Genomic DNA, 21,708 nt, shown 5'->3' on the forward strand with positions numbered 1-21,708 from the left:
CCTTCTGATTCGCAGCTACTTTATTTCCTCAGCACCCTCTTTCTCCTCCCCACAATTGCACCTCTGTATTAGTCACCTGACAGGCCAGGGGTAGTCAGATATGTCCAGCTATTACTACTACTACCTCTAACCTGCCAAACAGTAAGTCATTGGGGTGATAACTGTCTTCTATCCTCTGGGACAAGTTTGAAAATTATTTGCAAATGACCAGCTGAATGACCAGATCAAAGAGGTCCACAAAAGCAGCCAGAGTATCAACCTTGTCACCTTCATCAACACATCAGCTTCTGGCAGAACATGTGAGTGAGAAATTTGACTCTGAGCTAGATCACAACTGGACTTCACTTCAACAGGGCTATGGCAGCTTAGCTCAGAATCTGGACCTATAGAGATGAATCAGCTCTCAAATCATAGAAACAACAGTCTTTGGTTACAAAGTGATAACCACGGTTACAGCAATGGATGCAAGAGTCACCATTCCTTACCCAGCAAGGCTGCAATTGAAACTCAGAAGTGGATATTATGGGATGAAAGTTCAGCTTCAAAGTTATAAATAGAAATGAGGAAGGAGATGCATGGCAAAAGTTTCAAATTGACGCTGATTATTCTTCTCTTTTCCCTTTCCCATGAAGCTCCATGAACTATCTGAGCTGAATATTTTAAATACTAGTAGTTAGAATATGGTTTTAATATCACTTAATAAACCTCATTCATTTTTTTTTAACTTGCTGAATGAGATTTCTTATTTTTTGTTGGGGGTGGGGGACGGCGTATTGTAACCTTTGTCGACGATTAGTGAGATACTTTGATAATTTCTTCTGCCTGACAGAACTCTGGTGTCAGTGAGCGGCAGGCTGACCCCTTTGTTAGTTGAAGGATGGCCTTGTGGGTAAGGTGCTGGAACACAAAACCCCAGGGTTTTATTCTTGGCTCTGTTCTATTTATTGTAATTTTAGGAAAACCACTAAATCTCTGTGGGCTCACAGGGATTTTGTGAGGCTAAATTCATTGAGAAGTGCTCAGATAAATGCTATGGGAAAAAATCTACCAATAAAATACATTTGGAATTACAGTAAATGCTACACATATTGTGACATTTGTACTATTTTAAACCTGTTTTTTTAAGTCCTAACCTTTTATTAAACAGTTTAGATCATGAAAACTGCACACATTTGTGTTTATTTTTCACTATTTATGCTGTTTGTTAAACTCTCTTGCATTTCTCTGAGCTCAATCAATGCAAATAGACTAGTCAAGTTTACTTTTCTGAGTGAATTACACATTTCTTCATACATGAACAAAATGTTTCAGTGTTTGGGCTCCTGGGTGTGTCATTCCCCAGGGTACAATCTGGACTGTTGAACAGCTGTGTCCCCTCTCACTCTTCAGTCTGGGGTGCCTTTTACACTGCTTGGCAGTGAGAACAACCATTCCTGGGCTGTTCACACACAGCATCTAGCATGAAAAATCACTCCCAGCTGAATATATGAGTGCTTCTAGACAGCCACTCCTGAATCATATTACAGAGTGACATCAGCAAATTCCCAGTCCCAGACTTGTCCCCAGAAATGTGTACTGTCCAGCTCTTTCCTTCTGTGCACTACAAGCTCATAGCAAGTCCATCATTTCATTAGTAGAAAATGGTATTCACAAACTCTGTTTCTCAATGGGGGTTCCCAAACACTTCAATCCACACAGACTTGCTTAGATAAAACAAGTTTAGTAACTACAGATAGATTTTAAGTGACTACAAGTAATGAGGCATAAAAGAATTGGTTACAAAGAAATAAAATGCAAAACTAATACCTAATTTATCAAGCTAAGTGAACTCACAGCAAAGATTTCTCTCACTATATGCTTACAGTAGTCTGGCTGGATCTTTCAGCCAGGACCACTCTCCCAGTTCAATGGTTCTTCTTTTGTCTTTCAAACATTTTGGATGCCGTGAGTAGAGATGAGGGGACAGAGGTGACTTATGTTCTCTGTTCTCCCTTGTTATAGCATTTCTCTTCTTTGAGAATCATCTTCAGCTGTGGTTCAGGCGATAGCAAGTCTGACTGCCAAGATGTAAATTTCTCGTTCACACTCTTCTTCCTGCTCAATCCAGTAATAATCCATTTGATTATGTGGACAACTCGCTGAGGTAATGCCTAACCTTTTGTCTCTGAGGAACTGATCTGCGCCTGCTTTTCTAAACTTGGAACATCTCAATGTCATTCAGTAAAATCTTATAACTTTACATGCAGTGTTGCTACTCACATTTTACCAGGATAGTAGTGCTCAGTAGATTGAGTTTTCGAAGGATACCTCACAAGACATACTTGGTACAAAATTTATCAGAGTCTTGTAAAAATGGTGACTATAAGGGTACAGGCTGTGACACAGGAGCATGTTTATTTGTTCAATAATTGTTTAAATGGATTTTTTTTCTTTTTAAATGAAGCCTCTATCACTGATAGGGTTTGTGGAAGTTTGTTCCAAAACCTGAATGTACAGTTCAGTTTGACATTGCACTGTCCATCTAACTGCAATGAGCCAAATAAAGTGTGATGTAAGCATGGGCAGCGTGTATTGTAGGCTTGGGGAGGCTATGCCTCCCCCAAGCAGCCCAGCATGGCTCTGCCCACACTCTGTCTGGAAGGCCCCCTCTTGTCCTGCTTGCTCTTCCCCCTTGGCCCCAGCCCAGGCAGGCTGGCTGCTTCTCTTAAGGGGAGTGTGCTGGTTGGTACTACACACAGGTCTAAGGTTGCCGCGGCCGGCCAGGCCAGGACTTGGGGTGACCGGGGCCACCCAGCGGTGGGGGCCACCAGGGTGCTGGGGCTGTGTCACCTGGTGTTCAGGGAGGAGGGAAGGAAAGACTGTTGGGGCTGCCCACCCGGCACTCAGGGGTTAGGTGGAAACTCTGGGCTGTAGCGGGGATAGGCGGTGGGGCCGGCCAGGGGCTAGCTTCCCTGAGCCAGCAGGTCACCCACTGCCCATGGATGTAAGATTGGTCAGATGTGAAGTTTGCTATTAGTCTACTCCAATGTTGTAAAATATTATTGTGAGTTGGTTAAACCTTGTCATGGCTTCAGTTAAACACACTGAAACTGATGGGTGTGAAGGTGTGCTTCATTTAAGACTGCTGTAAGAGACAGTTAAGAAGCCCTACCTGAAACAAAGCATTATGAAGTCTGCCCAGGCATTTGCACTGAGTATTATTTGGATGAGCATGTGGAACAGACAGCACAAGGAGTGATGTGCAGGGACAGAGAGAGCGCACAGAGATAAAACCCAAGCGCACACAGCCTGGAAGCAAAGCAATGTGGCCCTTAGCTTTATCTAAATCGTGGTGTACACTTAAAGTTTAGCTCAACCTAGCTATGTTGCTCAGTGGTGTCAAGCCCCAGACTTATGCTGATCTAATTTCTGGTGTAGATGAAGCTAGAACGATGAAAGAATATCCAGGTTGAGTAAATAGACTGCACATCTATTTAAACCATATTACCTTAAAAATGCAGCAATATTTCCATATTTATCTATTGATAAATTAATCTTATTGCTGACATCTACAGTAAGGATGTAGGAAAGCAAAGGAGAAACAGTAAAACACTAAATCTATGGAGCACCCCGTTCAAAACTCATTTTCAGTGGAGGAAATAAACATACTTCAGAGCAAACAAATTACCTTCATTTTTTCCCTCCTGCCTTTGCCCTACCTAATCCTGTGTTGCACATCACACTCCTCCTCAGTATGGGATGGTTTAAATTCTTTTATGTAGTTAACAAAACAGAACTTTACACTATGAGGAAAAAAATCATTATTAGAGGGTGTCTTTCAGCTCTTAGTCAGAACCTAAATGACTTTAGCACATAATAAAGCATTACAGCTTGATCTAATAAGGGAGGACTTCACTTTCATCATAGATTCTACGAAACCATTGCTTTCAGTAGCTCAACCCAAAATGTTCTGTTTGCAGCAATTTTCCCAGTCCCCTTTAGGCCTGGTCCATACTCGAATAGTAGGCTGGCATAACTACACTGCTCAGGCTGTTACCCAGGGTTCTTTTAACCCAAAGCTCTTAGTAACTTTTAGTCTGTGCGAGGAGGTGTCAGGAAATAAATCAGGGGAGACATGGCTGTCCGACAGACAGATGGCTGGCACAAACAGGACAATACAAGAGTGCTTTCACTTAAAGCTAAACTTTACTAGTCTCAAGCACTTACACACGTCCGCAATAAGATTAGTAAAACATCCCCAACCCTCAATAATTACCGAAGCTGAGTGCCGCTTTCGAGGGACACAGCGGCAGACTTCCGGTGGCCAAATCTTCCGTCTGCTGGTGGGGACCGCAAGATGTATCCAGAAGGAGAGTCCAGAGAGAGTTCAAAGGAGTCCCCAAACGAGTCCAACTATCTCAAGCTTTTTCCCTTTATTTATACATTAGTAATAGAATGACATGTCCCTTAAAGAAACCTTGTTAAGTAAGCAATTTCAATCATCAAGCAAAAGGTTCCTTCTGATTATTGATTAACCAGGTGTGGGTTTTTTCAGAGGTCTCAAGGCTGCAGACTCAATAGACATTCCTGAGGGCACATCCTGCTCTTTTAAAATGCATGTATCAGCAACTTCAACACAATTCTTATAAGGAAGGACGGGGGTGGGGGTCAAGCTGCCCTTGCTGTGGCACCCAAAACTCCTTCCTCTCCTGCCTTGGTCAAGATGAGATTGCTGAATGGCCAATTTACACCTTGCTGACTAGGTCGCCTTTAACAATAAGCCATAGTGGTTTTAGGCACTTTACTGGTTTGCCGAAGTTGCCCCGTACAAGGGGTGTGAAAAATTGACATGTCTGAATGGCAGAGTTAAGTTGATTTTAATCACAGTATAGATGGTACTAGTGCCTCTCAGGGAGGTGGATTACCTGTGCCAACAGGAGAACCCAGTATTGCAAATTTTCTTTACTCTACCCCTTCTCCCTTGCCCCTTTCCAGATATTGGTACTGGTACTACCCTGGGTGCTCTGTATGGGTCACTATAAATATTTAAAGGGAACATTTCCAATGTTTAAAAGACCAGCCAGATGACAAAAAGCACTTTCAACAGGAAATTAAAGCAAACTGCAACCCTTAAAATTGTGTTAATCTGGTGAAATGTTATGGGATCTTCAGCTCTGCAAATCAGGCCATTCACTGAGGTGTCTATATGGGTTTAGGTACCTAATTTCAAACTCTTGTTTAGGACAGTCTAAGACTATATAGTAGGTCAGTATCAGAAGCTGGAGTAGAATGCAGGAGTTTCTGACTCTCCCTCCCATGTTGAATTCCCTAGGCTCTAATTAGCAGGGAAATTCTTTACCACTTTTCCGTAAAACTTACGCTGTTTCATCAAATGCTGTTTTAAATAGATATGGCTATTCCTGCCTTAATGTTCATCACATACATTGCTTTGAAACTGAAAAATCCACAGAAAACAGGAAAGTACTTTAGAAACACATCAGCTCTTTAAATACATATGTAAATATTGTAAATCCTTTAGGGAAGAATTTAAACCAGAAAATCCAGAAGCCTGAGATCTTTGTATGGTATGTCAATGCAGGGAACAACATAGCTGTTAGCCTTATCTCTGTGCATTAAAATAAAAGCAACACTAAGTCCATCTGTGACTGCTGTTCACAAATAAACGTCACCTAGAGAGTCTCTGCTTCTACCTTTAAACTGTCTTCACCCCTCTATCTTGTTATAGTGTTTAAACAGCTAAGCAATGCAAATATGTTGGTGTAAAGTGAATGCCACAAAAACTCACTTATAAAGAATAAAACCTATAAAATCCTTCCTTTAGGAATTTACATTCTGCTCAATACAAGTAATTATCAGTCCATTAAGTAACTTTAATGCCACTATTACCATAGCATAGTGGTGTAGAGTATGCAAGACCCAGGCTCTGCATACTGTGCCTCATCCACTAATTCCTCATGGTCTGGGTCTGGCCCACATAAGATGTTTAGCTTTGCATCATAAAAGAAATGGATGAAAGTTTAAAATTGAGCTTTACTGACTTTCTTATTCTTGGGCCCTAACCTGTCTTCTTTGTCTCTCTCCCCTCCTTCCTTGATTTCAGAGGGAGTTTGGGGTGTGCAAGGAATGTATTTTCAGGCCACTCCTGCATTAATATGTATCTCCAAAGAGCTAGTGAAAGTTTTTTCAAGCATTTATTCAATGTCACTTTGAACTTGCTTTGGAGGCTTTAGTATTGATTTCCACTGACTCTATCCATCCTCATCTGCTTAGCTGATGACAAAGATGTTTAATAAAAGAGGATAACTGTGTCCACAGGAAAGCTGCAGTGGTATGCAATTGAAGGGGGATTTGTTCCAGCAGCGTGAGTTCTGGCTGCCTCCTGGACACATCCAGGACTGGATAGAAATTGGTGAGAATGCTTTCTTTTTTTTCCTTTGAGAGGGTGTCTCCACCCACACCACTATCATTTTCTTCTTTTACTTAACAACAGGAATCTGAAATCTCTGGTATTATGCAACTCTGTGGGGATTGCAACTATTTATTCATGGAGACTGACTAAGTTAATAATGTGGAACACAATACAGACAATAATAAAAACAATTGTTCTGAATTCAAAGCAGGAGTGAGAAAAATGTGAGTTGTTTTAGTGTGTTGAATTGATGGTAAATTTAAACCTGTTTCTGCACTGGCTTATTAAAGTTCAAAGTGTCATTCTCTGGTAATTTATGCCCTGAAATTTAAGATTTTTTTTTAAACGTAAGTCCTAATATCAACAGGAACATTTTCATAAAGTGAATTTCAGAAAATTGCTTGTGTTGAAACATGATGTTTTCATGGGTGGCAAGTTTGTAGAAATTTTGGTGGTGCCCAGAACCTGCCCCCCCCCCAACTCCGCCTGCACCTGCCTAAGGCTCTGAGAGGGGTTTGGAGGGGGGAGGTCTGGGGTGCAGGTCCTGGGCTGGGGATTAGGGTGCAGGAGGGATGCAGGGTGCAGGCTTTGGGATGGAGTTTGGGTGCTGGGTGCAGGCTCCGGGCTGGGGCAGGGGGTGGGTGTGCAGGAGGGGGTGAGGTGTGCAGGCTTTGGGACGGAATTTGGGTGCAGGCTGTGGGCTGGGAGTGAGGATGTAGGAAGGGGTGGGGGTGCAGGCTCTGGGAGGGAGTTTGGGGATAGGAGGGAGTGCAGGGGTGAGGGCTGTGGGGCTGAGGATGAGGGATTCATGATGCAAGACGGGGCTCAGAGCTAGGGCAGAGGGTTGGGGTGTGGGGTGAGGGCTGTGGGGCTGAGGATGAGGGGTTCATGATGGGGGGGCTCAGGGCTGGGGCAGAGGATCAGGGTGCAGGGGGATGAAGGTTGGGGCTGAGGATGAGGGGTTCATGCTGTGCGGGGGGCTCAGGGCTGGGGCAGAGGATTAGGTGCAGGGGGATGAGGGGTTCATGATGTGGGGGGCTCAGGGCTGGGGCAGAGGATTAGGGTGCAGGGGGATGAAGGTTGGGGCTGAGGATGAGGGGTTCATGCTGTGGGGGGGCTCAGGGCTGGGGCAGAGGATCAGGATGCGGGGGAATGAGAGGTTCATGCTGCTGGGGGGCTCAGGGCTGGGGCACAGGATCAGGGTGCGGGGGAATGAGGGGTTCATGCTGCGGGGGGGCTCAGGGCTTGGGCAGAGGATCAGGGTGTGGGGGGATGAGGGGTTCATGCTGTGGGGGGGCTCAGGGCTGGGGCAGAGGATCAGGGTGTGGTGGGGGTGAAGGTTGGGGCTGAGGATGAGGGGTTCATGCTGTGGGGGGGGCTCAGGGCTGGGGCAGAAGATCAGGGTGCGGGAGAATGAGGGGTTCATGCTGCGGGGGGGATCAGGGCTGGGGCAGAGGATCAGGGTGCGGGGGGATGAGGGGTTCATGATGCAGGGTCTCAGGGCTGGAGCAGAAGATTAGGGTGCTGGGGGATTTGGGCTCTGGCTGGGGATGAGGGGTTCATGATGCAGCGGGGGGCTCAGGACTGGAGCAGAGGATCAGGGTGTGGGTGGATGAGGGCTCTGGCTGGGGCTGGGGGATGAGGGATTCATGCTGCGGGGCGGCTCAGGGCTGGGGCAGAGGATCAGGGTGCGGGGTGATGAGGGTTGGGGCTGAGGATGAGGGGTTCATGCTGTGCGAGGGGGCTCAGGGCTGGGGCAGAGGATCAGGGTGCAGGGGGATGAGGGCTCTGGCTGGGGATGAGGGGTTTGGGGCATTGGGGAGGCTCAGGGCGAGGGCGGAAGCACAGGGTAAGGGCAGCCTGTCCTGCCAGTAGGGCTTGGCAGGCGCTAGGACCCTGGGGCAGCAGACAGCAGTTCTGCCGGGAGCCCAAGCAGGCAGGGGAGAGGTGCTGCGCTGTTTTCTGTTAGGAAGGGACACAGCGGGGGTACATGCAGGGGGAGGGGTGGCAGGCGGGGCCTGGGACCTGCTCCAGGCAGGGACGCGGCAGGGCGGGGGGAGGCCTGTAGGGGCCGGAGCCCGATCCAGGCAGGGCCGGGAGAGAGCCCCAGCTCCAAATATTGCTGGAGCAGGGCCCCCAGCCCTGAATATTCCTGGTGCTCGGGCACCGCAAACATATATAACCTGCCGCCTATGGGTGTTTTTATTGTACTTACAATAACACAGAGCTGAAAACTCTGCAGCCCCATGGCACAGTGGTATTGAGACAATGTAGATTTTAATGCCTAATATTTATTATGCATTTATTATTTCCTTTTCAATCTTGGTTAAATGTTCTTGAACTTTAAAACCCTTGGTGACCTAGCCTGAATGGCTGTTTTATACATAAAATTTTTAAGGCCTGATACTGTTGTCTTCATTCAGGCAAAACTTCAACTGGCTCATCTGGGAGCCATCCCTCACTGTCCCAAGTCCAAGGGCTGCAGGGCTAGGCCTAGAATGTCTGTGTGTTGACTCAGTGATGATCCTTTATTGCACCTTACTGACATATGGAAATCTTTTTCCTTTACAGAGCTTCCTGCTGGCACACGGGGTTTTCTGAAAATACATAATCTCGGCTCGTTATGCAATATAGTGCAGTCTAGTGCCAGCTCTTTGTTTAAGAAGGGTGTGAAAGGATTTGACCAACGAGAATGTGATGCCAAATGTTAACTGCAACGTCATTCAAGCACCTGCCTTCATGAATAATCCCGGATCCTCTCAAAGATGTACGTACACTTGGGACTCTTATCAACTTAAACATGAAACCAGCCATAAAAATCACATGACTCCTTTTTATCTTTAGTTAATATACTAAATAAGAACTAGTTTTTGTTTTATATGAACCATGAATGCAAAGGACTTATCAGACATTTAGTACTTCTCAAACTGCTTTAAACTCTGTTGTAGACAAAATTCCAATTGTAATAATTACATCTTGACATTGTAAATTTCTTCAGCTGTTTCATTTTGGTACCGCAATCTTCACTTCCCATCTTAAGCTATTGTGTAGTGTTGCAGGGTGCTGCTAAACAACTGAGTCACATCGGGGTGACTGTACTTCACTGGCTGTCAGTTATTCCTATATATCCCTTTCTTGAAATAAAAGGTTGTAAAGAGCTTTGGTTGTGCTTTACCAATGCACAATTATTCAGCAAGGCAACAGCTGAGCGTCTTTTTGCAGGACCTGACGAAAATGGATACTGAGTAGTCACAAGATTTTGGTTCAAAATTTTATTTTCTAACAATGTAGGGCCTTCTGCCTTTGCATGCTTATATTTATTTAGATAAAAAATGCCAGATCTGCTCTTCATTACTTCGGTGTCTCTTTAGTAACTTCATTGACATATAACAGTGAATTTGGCACAGTAAGCAAACTTCAGTTTTTGTATGTGTTTGGGCATATATGTAGAGTACTTCTAGCAATCTTTAAGATGAAAAGCACTGTGTGAAGCTAAGAAAACAGTACAGATTTTAGAAGATTTACTTCTGTATTTGTTGTCCATCTTGTTGAGGGCTGGGATTTTTTATGTAAACAAAGTTTAGATATGAACAGAGAAAGGGATTTAACAAAACACTGATTGCAAGTAAGGCTGCTTTTTGAAATGGTTGGCTTAGAGCTCAGGCTAGTTTAGGACTCCAGGTAGGGTCCTTCAGTAAACAAGTACTGCCTTCGCTATTCAGTCAGTGATTATGAATCTTTTAGAATTGTCGAATGCTCAGCAATGTAGAATTCAGAGGAAGAGGGTCCTTGTTGAAAGGTGCAATTTTGTATTAGAATTGTTTTTAAAAGCCTCAGATTTATAACAATGAAATTTTTAAGATGGGAAAATATAATATAGGTGTGAATTAGTGAAACCATTATCCCCTGATACAACAGTAAAACATGTTTCAAAGGTGACTGAAGTTTGTCATATAACATCTGTGTTTACACACACACGTGCATCGCTGGTATACTGCAAATGTCAGAGATCATCGGATTCTCTGTTATGAAGCTCTGTGTGTGTTTATAAAATGAAGTTATAGGTGGGGCTGGTAGTGTTTCCTATTATTAAGGTTGCCTGACACTTCCCATTATAAGACCCTGTTCTCAGTTGCTTATAACTTTGCTAAATTTTTATGGGCTGGGCTAAAATTTTCCTTGCTGGGTGTCTGCCTCAGGTTGAATTTGTTTTGGAAGATTTCACCCAAACAGTTCAGCTGATTCCAAGAATAAGGCCAGGAAAAAAATACATTGTTTTGCTCATGTTAAAAAAAAAAAGAGAGAGACCTTTTACATGAAATGCTGAAGGACCCTCTGTTTTAGAGTAAGGACTTGAAAATCGGTAAGGGGGGGGTGACCTTTGCATCATGGATGTGCTTTTTGCCATCCCACAAAAATCTGTCCCAATTTTGACAAGTTATAAACTTTTGAAAAATCTCAATTTGCACATGCCTAGACACTTCTTAGCTTTTAACAGCTTAAAATCTCCAACGTCCATCCTCTCTAAGCATGTTCCATCCCCTCTGCTGACTAGACTGCACATGAGCAACTGAATATGCTCCAAACCAGGGATACAGATGTGAAGCAGGACTTGCCCTGGAATTGCTGCTGCCAGGCACTGAGAATAAGCAGCCTGTCGGCCCTGTGCTCTCAATGATCCACCATCCATGCTGGCACCCAGGCATATGGAGAAGGAAGCCATCTGATTCAAATGCAGAGGGGACAAAAGCCAGACCAAAGGAAAGGGAAAGAAGTAGATTTGGAAAAGGAGTCTGATGAGATTGGGGTGGAAGGGGAGGAAGAGACAGAGTTGCCAATTTTGGCTGGATGTATTCCTGGAAGTTTCATCACATGACAATCTTTAATTAAAGATTAATCGTTAATTCCTGGAGACTCCAGAACAATCCAGAAGGGTTGGCAACCCTAGGGAGAGAAACTATGACCGACAGTTGGAAGAAGGAAACTGGGCCTGGCTGGTCAGGGAGAATGGGATCAGGAACCAGTGGGGAGAAATGGGGCAGAGGGGTAGGAGAAGAGAGAAGTCTGAGAAGCAGCTGGGGAGAAATGGAACTGGCTGGGCAAAAAGACTGGGATTAGAAAAGAAAAGACAAGAGACTGAAGGAGGAGAATAGGACTGGGTGGCTGGGACAGAAAGCTGATGTGGGGAAGAGACAAGCCTAGGACAGGGACAAATTGGAGGGGGTGGAATAAAAAGAGTCAGAATTGGGGAAAAAGGGGAAAAGGTCTGTGTTAACTAGAGCACACTCCCCATTGGAGCCTGGAGTGGACCCCAAGATGTCTGAGTTTCTCCATTCCTCTGCTGTGAGCAAATATCTGTGAAACCCAGTGGCAAAGTGTGTGCCCCATCCCCCACTAATGCTGGTCCACACAGAGGATGACAACCTACTATTCCTATCATTTTCTCCATTAGTTCAAGTCTCCATTAGCTCAAAATCTCAACAGAGGTCTGTGCCTTGGATCTAAAGGTCCAAACTCTGCTGATGACCCATGTAAGTGTTAATAAGATGCTACATGATGGAATTCTTGTGTTTTTCCGTTTGCTTTTACAAAAATCTAGGACATTTCACAGGAAAAATGTTAGAAGAACATTGAGATTGCAAAGTCAAGCACTCAAAAGTTAGGAAATACAAGAATTGAGGTTGCTCATGTGCATTATAACATCATCTTTAGTTACATGATCACATACTATTTTTTTTCCCACAAGCCCCTCCACCTCCTTCAGTACACAGTGTAGACCTGCTTTTGGGATGGATCAAGGTTGTGTAGTGAAGGAGACTTTCTGACTGAACCCTGGCTTTGTTATTTGAGTAAGATGGAAGATGTGTAGTGAATCAGGCAGGGGACTTCAGAAAGAAGAAAATATGGTCTGATGGTTAAGGTAGTTAAATACTGCTCTGGGTAATTGGATTCTAACCTTGACTATGCCATACTGTTCCTGTGTGATGCCAGCCAAGTCACTTAAACCAGACTTTTCAGAGGTGGTCATTAATGTGTGTTCCTCATTTTATGTGTGTTTTACTTCAGACCATGAGGGTCTGATTTGCAGAAGTGCTAAGCATTCACACAACTCCATCTGACGTCAATGGGAGCTGTACGTTGGATGTAATACTAAGTACTCCAAAAAAATCAGGTCCTAAGTATCTCACATTAGGCACCCAAAATTTGTGATGCCTTTGACTCTAATTTCTGTTCCTCTACCCATCTGTAAAATGAGGATAATAACATTGTAACCTCACAGGGGATTTATGAAGATAAATTGTTTCTGAAGCATTCAGATACTATACTGGAGAGTGCCAGAGAAAATCCCATGAGGAAGGCATGAATAGTGTGCAATACATAAGGCATGAAGCCACATGTGGAAAAATGAGGATAAAACAAAATATTGAGTAGTTGCTTATTAAATGAGCACTTTCCATCGTATGCACTGAATAAGGCAGGAGTCCTGTAGACACACTAGAATGTGATCATGTAATTAAAGACTGTATCATATCATATGCACAAGGGCAAAAATTAAGGTTGCCCAGGTAACTTTAATTCTGACATTTCCTAACTTTTGAGTGCTTGACTTTTCAACCTTTAATGTTTTAACAGGTTTTTTTGTGTGTCTTATATGAATATATGGGGGTGTCTGTGTAAAATATATATAGGAGTCAATCATTTAAAAAATGGTTAGTGATTTTGGGTCCCAACTTAAGACACTACAAAGGGCCTGATTTTTCAGAACATGGCTATTCAGCTCTTTCTGAATCACAGACCTCTTTAAAGTGTCAGATCACCTCAAATGGGCACCCCAAATCATTATCTCTTTAACATGTTTGGATTTCTTTTAAGTTTAACCTTAACTCTGGATTGATAATGCTTGGTTTTGTGATTATTATATCATTCCTGTAATAGATTTTACCCTAAATTATTGATCAATATGCTCAACCTACCTGTATCTTAATGTAGTTTTTGTCTGGGAATATAATTGCTTGAGCTGGTGGAAAGTTGTCTGATGAACATGTTGGGTTTTTGGCCAGAAAATTGGGTTTTTGACTAAATGCAATTTTTTTGGTGAAAGTTGCCTTTCTGTGGAAAATTTCAACTTTTTAATTGAATAACCAAATACCCCAAAACTATAATGTTTTTTATTTTTGGCCAAAACTTGAACATTTTCTATTTGGAATTGCCAATGTGATGCATTATGGGAGTTGTAATTTGGGTTTATCACTCTCCTCAATGGGCAGGGTTTCCCAGCCAGACTACATCTCCCAGGATACACTTCAGCAGATCATGTGGTGTATCTTGGTAGTTGTAGCCCAGCAAGGGATCCCAGGTCATATGGGGAATGGGGACATGAGGTATCTGAACTATGAGGCACCATGATAACATGTCTGAATTTAATTTTTTTGATTTTTGATGAAAGGTTGGTTTTTTTGGGTTGTGGCTGAAAATTGTCACATATTGGTTTTTTTGTTAGTTTGTTTTAATTATAGAAGTCAAATTTTTCCATCAGTGGATGGGATTTCCAGCCAGCCTTACAAATCGCAATAGAAATAATGAGCATCATCTCTCTCCCACTCTCCAGTCCCATCATCCTTACTCTTTCTTTAGATATTGCCTTCTCTGAGGTTGTAAATGGCCCTCATTTGTACATTTTAAGCTTTTCATTGAAAGGAAATCCCTTCTAAAGTGTTAGAATTGAGAGGACATGGCATCTTTCAGGATTGGTGCCACTACTTTCAGCTAACAGTTCCTCCAATTGACAACTAATTTGAATACTTTAAAAACCTGCTAGCTCAGGCTCTGTTTGTCTTATAATGATACTTTTGAAGATGTAAAGTGCTACATTTAAGCAATGTACAAACATGATCTAATCCTTAGAATATCCATTTATGAATCTTAAACAAATAGTCTTACCCTCATTTTACGCTATCCTCTTCATCTACCAGTAATTCACACTCAACATCTGGTTTCATCTGGAAAGAGCAGACTTACAGTAACCTCTAGAGTCACTTGACTCTGGTCCAAACAAACAATAATTCATAACAGAACATCTGTCTGAGAGAGACTGTCCACATTTGATGATAGATGTTTAATGGGCCTTAATATGATATATATATATATTTAATGGGTGTTGTTTAATCTCTCTAAGTATTTCACAGACAGACATTCCCCCAAAATATTAGGCTATTTTTTTGTTTGTTTTTTATATAAAAAAGTACAGCTTAGCTTTTTATTACATGTCAGAGAAACCATGACCAAGGTCCCCTGTATCAGAAGCAAATTGGATCTATATTTTGCAACAAGAACATAAGAATGGCCATACTGGATCAGACCAATGGTCCATCTAGCCCAGTATCCTGTCTTCCAACAGTGGCCAATGCCAGATGCTTCAGAGTGTGTGATATTCTATATCTTGGGGGAGCATCCTGTAACCCCTATATTCCTCATTTATATATAACTGTGATATTGCATAAATAGCAGGCCATGTGAGGTATCCAGGGAAAGATTATGATCTCCTGAAAGTCATTTTTCTATCTAAATATTTATATCATTAATGTATATGAAGTTATGAGAATGTGTTGTATGGTTGTCACTAAAATATGCTGTGGGTTTGGGAGGTGTCCAGATACTAGCTCTCCAGAGACAATATCAAGGGAGGTAACCAACACCTGGGTGCGTGCTGAACAGACATCTCCAGCAATTGTCCAGCAAAGAAGGTACAATTCAGTGACTCACTCACAAGAGACACATCAGGGTACTGCTTCACCTTGTGACTCTGCAGTGCTCACCAGACATGCCTGGACTTGTGTTCTCCAAGCACATGGACCAAGAGTATAAAACAGAACAGTGGCCACGTGCTTGGCCTTTCTCCTTCCCCCACCTATGCTGGAAGCAACAAAGACACTCAGAAGACTGAATACTATGAACTGCAATGTCCAGTGGGGTGAGAAAAAACTGCTTCATCTAGATGTTGCAAAGTCTAATAGGGTTGAGAGTTTAGACTGCGTGCTTATGTTTTATTTTCTTTTGGTACCTAACTCTGACTTTTTGCCTATCACTTATAATCACTTAAAATCTATCTTTTGTAGTCAATAAATTTGTTTAACTGTTTATTTTTACAGGTGAGTTTGCCTGACATGTTTGGTAAGGGTGTTTGCTCAGATTTACAAAGGCTAGTGTACCAATTAATAAATTTGCACTGCTCATCCTGAGGTACAAAGCTGAGAGCGGGGGGATCTGGTTGATGCCTTTCTCTGTGTGATTCATGAGTGGCTCTGGGAGCATTCATGCAATATAGCTGTGTGTGGGGCTCCACATGCAGTTATGCTGAGTGATAACAGTGCTTGGAGGAGCTTGCTGCTTGTCACTAGCAAAGCATTGTGAGAGACAACCCAGGTTGGAGAGTTAAGGGAGCACAGCAGTCCCAGGCTGCACACCAGAGATCCAGTCACAGAGGGAATGAACAGAACAGGGCAACCATCAAGTGATCCATCCCATCACCCATTCCCATCTTGTGGCAAACAGATGCTAGGGACACTTAAGACACTGCATTCTGGTGAGATACACTGCAAATTCTGCAGCAGCATTTACATTTAAAACTGGGAGTTTTAAAAATGAACAACATCACAGGGACATCGGAGTCATTTTGATAATAGATTCCCCACCAGGGAAGCCAGGTCAGGCTAGGGATAGGCACACTTGATGGATATAACTGCTAAAATGAATACAGTGGAACAGCTAAGTGTTGACATTTATATTAGAGAGACAAGGTAGGTGAGGTAATATCTTTTATTGGACCAATTTCTGTTGTGTAAGCTTGTCTCTTTCAACAGAATTTGGTCTAATAATAGATATTACCTTATCCACTTTGTTTCTCTAATATCCTGGGACCAATAGGGCTACAATAAGACATTTAATATTGTTATCTTTCATTTTCAGAGTCAGAGTTCATGGGGCAAGTAATTTTTTATGATTTTCTTCAGAGCCTTAAGGACTAGAAATTTATTTTTAAATGAGTGATTTTGCAGCAATTAATGGATCCTGTTGCAAATTCTCTAGCCACAGAATTGTGGAATATAGTATAATATTATAAATGAGTAAGAGTAAAAGTTGCACTTTTAGTTAGGCCATATAACTGATGGTCATTTCTTAACTTATCTATCTGCGCTTTACACTGCACAATGCGGATCAAAACCGTTTGACAGTTCTGAAGACATGAAGAAAAGCCAAATGAACAGAGATTTCTATGGAGAAATTAACTTGAATAATATTTTTCTCTTAAGCGCTCTCATTTATTCCACTTGCAAAATACTGTACAAAGAACAGAGTAAGGGCCTGATTCCACATTCCATGCACAGCTGATACTCTCCTTTAGTGTTCAACAGGAGATTTGGGTGTAACAAGAAATGTGGGATCAGGCCCAATATTTGTGGATTTTTACACTTTTTTGTGTAAATAATAAAGTTAGTTGAACTGCTTATCAGCTTTCTCAGTACTTCTGCTGTTCCACTGATTTCTCATTGCTCTATTACCCAGTTTTATTACCTGTTTAACTTGTCATTCTTACTTGGAAACTACTTCACATTTTAAAAGGGCATAGGATGGGTGTGAATTTGTTGCTCATGAAAGTGAGGAACTGCTAGCATAAAACAGGGAACTCATCTCGTAAAAGATTCAGCTCTCCGGCCCCAGTTTAGCAAATGACTTTAAGTATAGGAGTAGCCCCATTGGCTTCATTACAACTAATGGTTTGCAGAGTCATATCAGATGGCTTAGTGCACTAAGTGACTTTTTTACTCAGAGAGACTGATAAGTTTTCACTATTGAAACAATGCACAAGTTGGTAGGACAGAATCCATCTCCTCATTCTCCAACCCAGAGGTAAGGTGCCCATCTACTACTGAAAGCTCCAAAACACAAAGCTGAACAGCCACATCTTGCTTTGTCCTTTACACAGTTTCAATAAATAAATAAACCCATGTGTACTCCGTTTGCAGGCTGTTTTCAAACTTACATGAGTTTTGTGTTTGCAGGAAAACTCCAAACTTTGGTGATTTTGCCTGGTTTCTCATTTCATTATGAGTATTTCACAGGGCTGTGCTTAACACTATTCTCCAACCACAGCCTGGTTTAGTTCTGAAGTGTATTTTGGTACAATGGCCTTGGCCGGGGGGGCGGGGGTGTTAATGGCAAAGCTAGTGTACTGTGACCACTGCTTACTACACCAGTCATAATTGTCTCACTGTTTCCTTGTATTCCTCCACATCTGTTTGTTATAACTATCTGTTGTTTCTCATCATATACTTTGGGGCAGGGACCAGCTTCTCTTTATATGTGTCTACAGAGTGCCTAGCACAATGAGTCCTTGATCCCCGGCTGAGAGTAGTATTTCATTATTATTTGGACAATTGACCAGGACTTATTTACAAAACAAAGCGCGTCTCATATCTCTGATGATCATGTGCAACATTTTATTTTAAATGATGATTAAAATGCTTGTTTTCAAGACATGTTTCTTGCTGTAATGTCTGTGGATCACCAGCTTTTATGTTGCTGAGAGAACGGTCTTTTGGTTTTTTTAGGCCTCAGCGCTTAATTTGACATGTTACATTAGCCTGGACTTCCCCCCGTTTCATTTGCTGCCTTCTTTGGAGAGGATTGCATTTAATTTTATTTTTTCAAGCCATTTTTGAGTTTTGCCTGGCTGACCAGCCCCTTCTGACATGTCCACATTCAATTCATGCAGCCTCCATGCCTAGAACCACCTTCTTGGCTGGATCTTCCTCCTCCTCAAGGTCCTTTTTGAAACACACTTCTTTAATAAAGTTTTGTATCAACTATAGCCATAAGCATACAACAACCCCTTCCCTGTCTTCCCTGGTGTAATGCTCAAGATATGTGCACTAACCTAGCCAAACAGCAGCATAAATCTATTTTCTTCATCCTTCTTCACGTTATTCTGTTTGTCTTCTCATGGTGTATCTGTTTTCTTATTAGTACTGTCTGTAATTATTTATTGTGGGAGTGCCTAGATGCCTGAATCAGGATCCCATTATGCTACGAACCCCACTCCCCACTCACCCCCCACCCCAAAGATGGTTCCTGCTGGCAAAGGTTTATGATCTAGGAGAAAGTTTGAGCGCTGCCCCATGTATCTGGTGAAATGTTGGCCTTCTAAGGGGGAGGAAAAATAGTTGTGTTCTACTGCTACACAGTGGCTACTGTGAAGAACAGCAGAGAAATTTAAGTCTTGTCTAAGCTACGTAGTATTGGAATTATGATATGGACTGCCAGAGCTGAAATCCCAGACCTCTTGTGGTAGGAGGTGTTAGATTAAACTACACAAAAATTGGCCTCCTAGCTCTGGCTGTGGAATTCCAGTACAGGTGTGTGTCTTCAAGATTTGCTCAGGTTGGGGAAGCTTGTTTCTCTAATATGAATAGGTGAAATAGGCTAGCAACAATCAGTCTCTCTTGATCCACAATATCTACAACTGGATTTATGTCTGAGAAGATGGGTCCCCAAAGAAATCTTTATTTAATGATCATTCTGGAGGGAAAGGAGGTGTTTGATGTGTATCAGTCTTGGAGGGTCTGATACACAAAGTTCAGGTAATGCCAAAGTTGGGAGATGTTTGCAGTCAGTGTTCCAGTTTGGCTCATAGACGAGAGAGCAGGAGAAGTTAAATTTGGACCTGGATCAGGATCAGAGTTTTTGGACCCATTATTCCATTTCAGGCCCATTTCTGATTTTGTTTTGAAGAATTTCTGTGCTTCCTTGAAAAAGAACACTCAAATTTAAGGGCATCCACTCTGCATTCAGAATTTTTCATTTAATTAACTATGGCATTATTTGTATTGCCCAAGGAATTTACAATCTAAAAACTTAACTGTGTTATAGAAGTGGTTGGGAAGTTTTCAGCAAATCATTTTTATCAAAAAAATGCAAATCTGTTTTTGAAACAGGGTTAGTTTCAGAGAATTTCCCAACTTGAAGAAAAAGTATCAAAATTGTCTAAACCTTTTGCTTTGATGCTTCCTAAATGAAAAATCCCAGTTTTCCAATTCAAACTGATTTTGTTTTGAAATTAAACTAAGTAGACTGAAAAAATGTTTTGGAAAAATTAAAGGAAAAAAGAAAAATGTTCAAAATAGAACCAAAATGTTTTGTAATTATCAAAACAAAACATTTACCCAAACTGAACTCTATTTTCAGTTTTTGATCATGAAGATTTAAGATTTTGACTTTCCAGATTTGGGATGGGAAATTTTTTAAAATTCTTGAAAATATTCACGAGAAAGGATAACCAGAACAAAAAGTTTCTGTCCAAAAGAGTTTACAATCTAAGCATGAGAGAAGAGTCATCTGCTATTGTTCTCTATTCCAAGGAGACAATTTGAGTGCCCACAAACTCAAAACTTAAAGGAAATCCCATTGTCTACAGTAGTTTAAATATAATGTGCTGGAGTAGCACAAAAGAAGTCAATGGTTGATGTACCAGAGTTAGTTGTAGAGTAAACTTTGGAAAAAATCTTACATAAATTAATTTACCTGGCTGTGTTGAGGTATACAAACCCCACGCTGGAACAGTACCCAACCCTGCAGCTCATGCTCCAACTGGAGAAAGGGTTGAAAAGGCAGAAACCCAGCTCAGAAGACTGGAGAGGAATACGGACCTACCCCACAGGCTCCCACCAAAAGGGGCTAGAGACACTTCCCTAAAGTACCAGGACTATATGCTGAGCCCAGCATAGGGGCTGACAATTTGGTTTCCTTTTTATTTTTCCTTATCTGGGACCAGGAGTGTAGTGAGCAGTGCTTGTGTTAGAAAAGAGAATTTAAATCCTAATCAGAGAAGGCAGAGAGACAATAATGCTCTGCAGAGTACAGTACTACCTGAAAAGTAAGGCCTGAAGAATAAGAGCAATAAAAATGTCAAAGGTAACTAGAAAGTCAACCCAATTAATATTAATAACAAGGGGAAATGAACTGCAACCCAAAACGGGAAGAACGCATTAGCAACTTATTTGGATAAATTAGATGTATTCTAGTCTGCAGAGCCTGATGCCATTCCCTGCACCAGGTTACCCTTCCCTGTCAAGGGTCTCATCATCCTTTGAAGTAGCTGCTGCAGCATGTGCGATTGCTTATAAAGTCAATCATGTCTTCTTTTTTCCCTGCCACTTGGGGCAGCAATAATGCTGGAGCTAGCCCTGATCAGAGAGATGTGCCGCATTCACTGATTTGAGTGCTCACACTGATGTTATGGTCTCTATCCTCCAGCCATACAAGAAGAAAGATGGGCACATTTACAGAAAGGTGGCATGCTTAGAGGAAAAATATATAATGTGAGAGACTGTGTTTGCATTACACTTTTACTGATTCCCATTTGATAAGAGGTGTAAGAAATCACCCTATGAACTCAGTAACTTTCATGAGCAGATCAGGAAATCCCATAGGTCATATCAAGTTATTTAAAACTTATCCAGTCTCTTTCAATCCCCCTTCTTGTGTGGACTGGAGAGGAGGATGATTTAATATTGATTCACTCCTTTCTTAGTGATCCCAATCTAACTGGGATTGTCCTTCCTCCCCAGTGAGGAATTTTGCTTTCTTTAATTCAAGAGTCTCTTGGAGCAGAGTAAGGGGTTTTGAGCAGGCAGAGAGACCAGAGTATCAGTCGAGACAGCCATTGCGTGGATCGAAGAGCAGAATTTTGTCCTAAGTTTTTAGCTCTCTCTTTGTCATGCAGTGTGTCTGTTTTAATTCTAAAAGGAAAGAAACAGCTCCTGGCCTGGTGCAGGAGCAGCCTGTGTTACAGGATAAGAACCAATGTGTACATTAGCCTGTGATCCCTGTTAACTCAGTAATAAAGACATTAATTAAGAAAAGCCTGTTGTCAATTATGTGAAAGGGGGTGAACATAATGGCCCCTTGCCAGTCAGGCATCTGCACTACAGTTCTCATTGGCAGGGACTTCTCAGAGCCCTATGCCTGCTGCTCATGGAAGCATGGAGAAGAGCTGCGGCTCATCCATCTGAGGGGACAGTTGGAAAGGCCAACTGCCATCCTTCAGAATCCTGAAGCTAGTCCCGGGTTAAGGAACTGCTGATGGGCTGCTGCGGAAGGTAGGCATGACAGCACAGCCATGCAGATGGGGAAGCAATGGTGAAGAGACCAGTGTGGAGTTGGGGGGAAGAGAGGACTGGGTCTATTTTACTCGCTGTTTTAGAGCTGCACTCAGAGGAAATGAAGTGTCTTGAATACACAAA

This window comes from Gopherus evgoodei, chromosome 4 (genome assembly GCF_007399415.2).
Source record: "Gopherus evgoodei ecotype Sinaloan lineage chromosome 4, rGopEvg1_v1.p, whole genome shotgun sequence".
Classification (NCBI taxonomy): domain Eukaryota; kingdom Metazoa; phylum Chordata; order Testudines; family Testudinidae; genus Gopherus; species Gopherus evgoodei.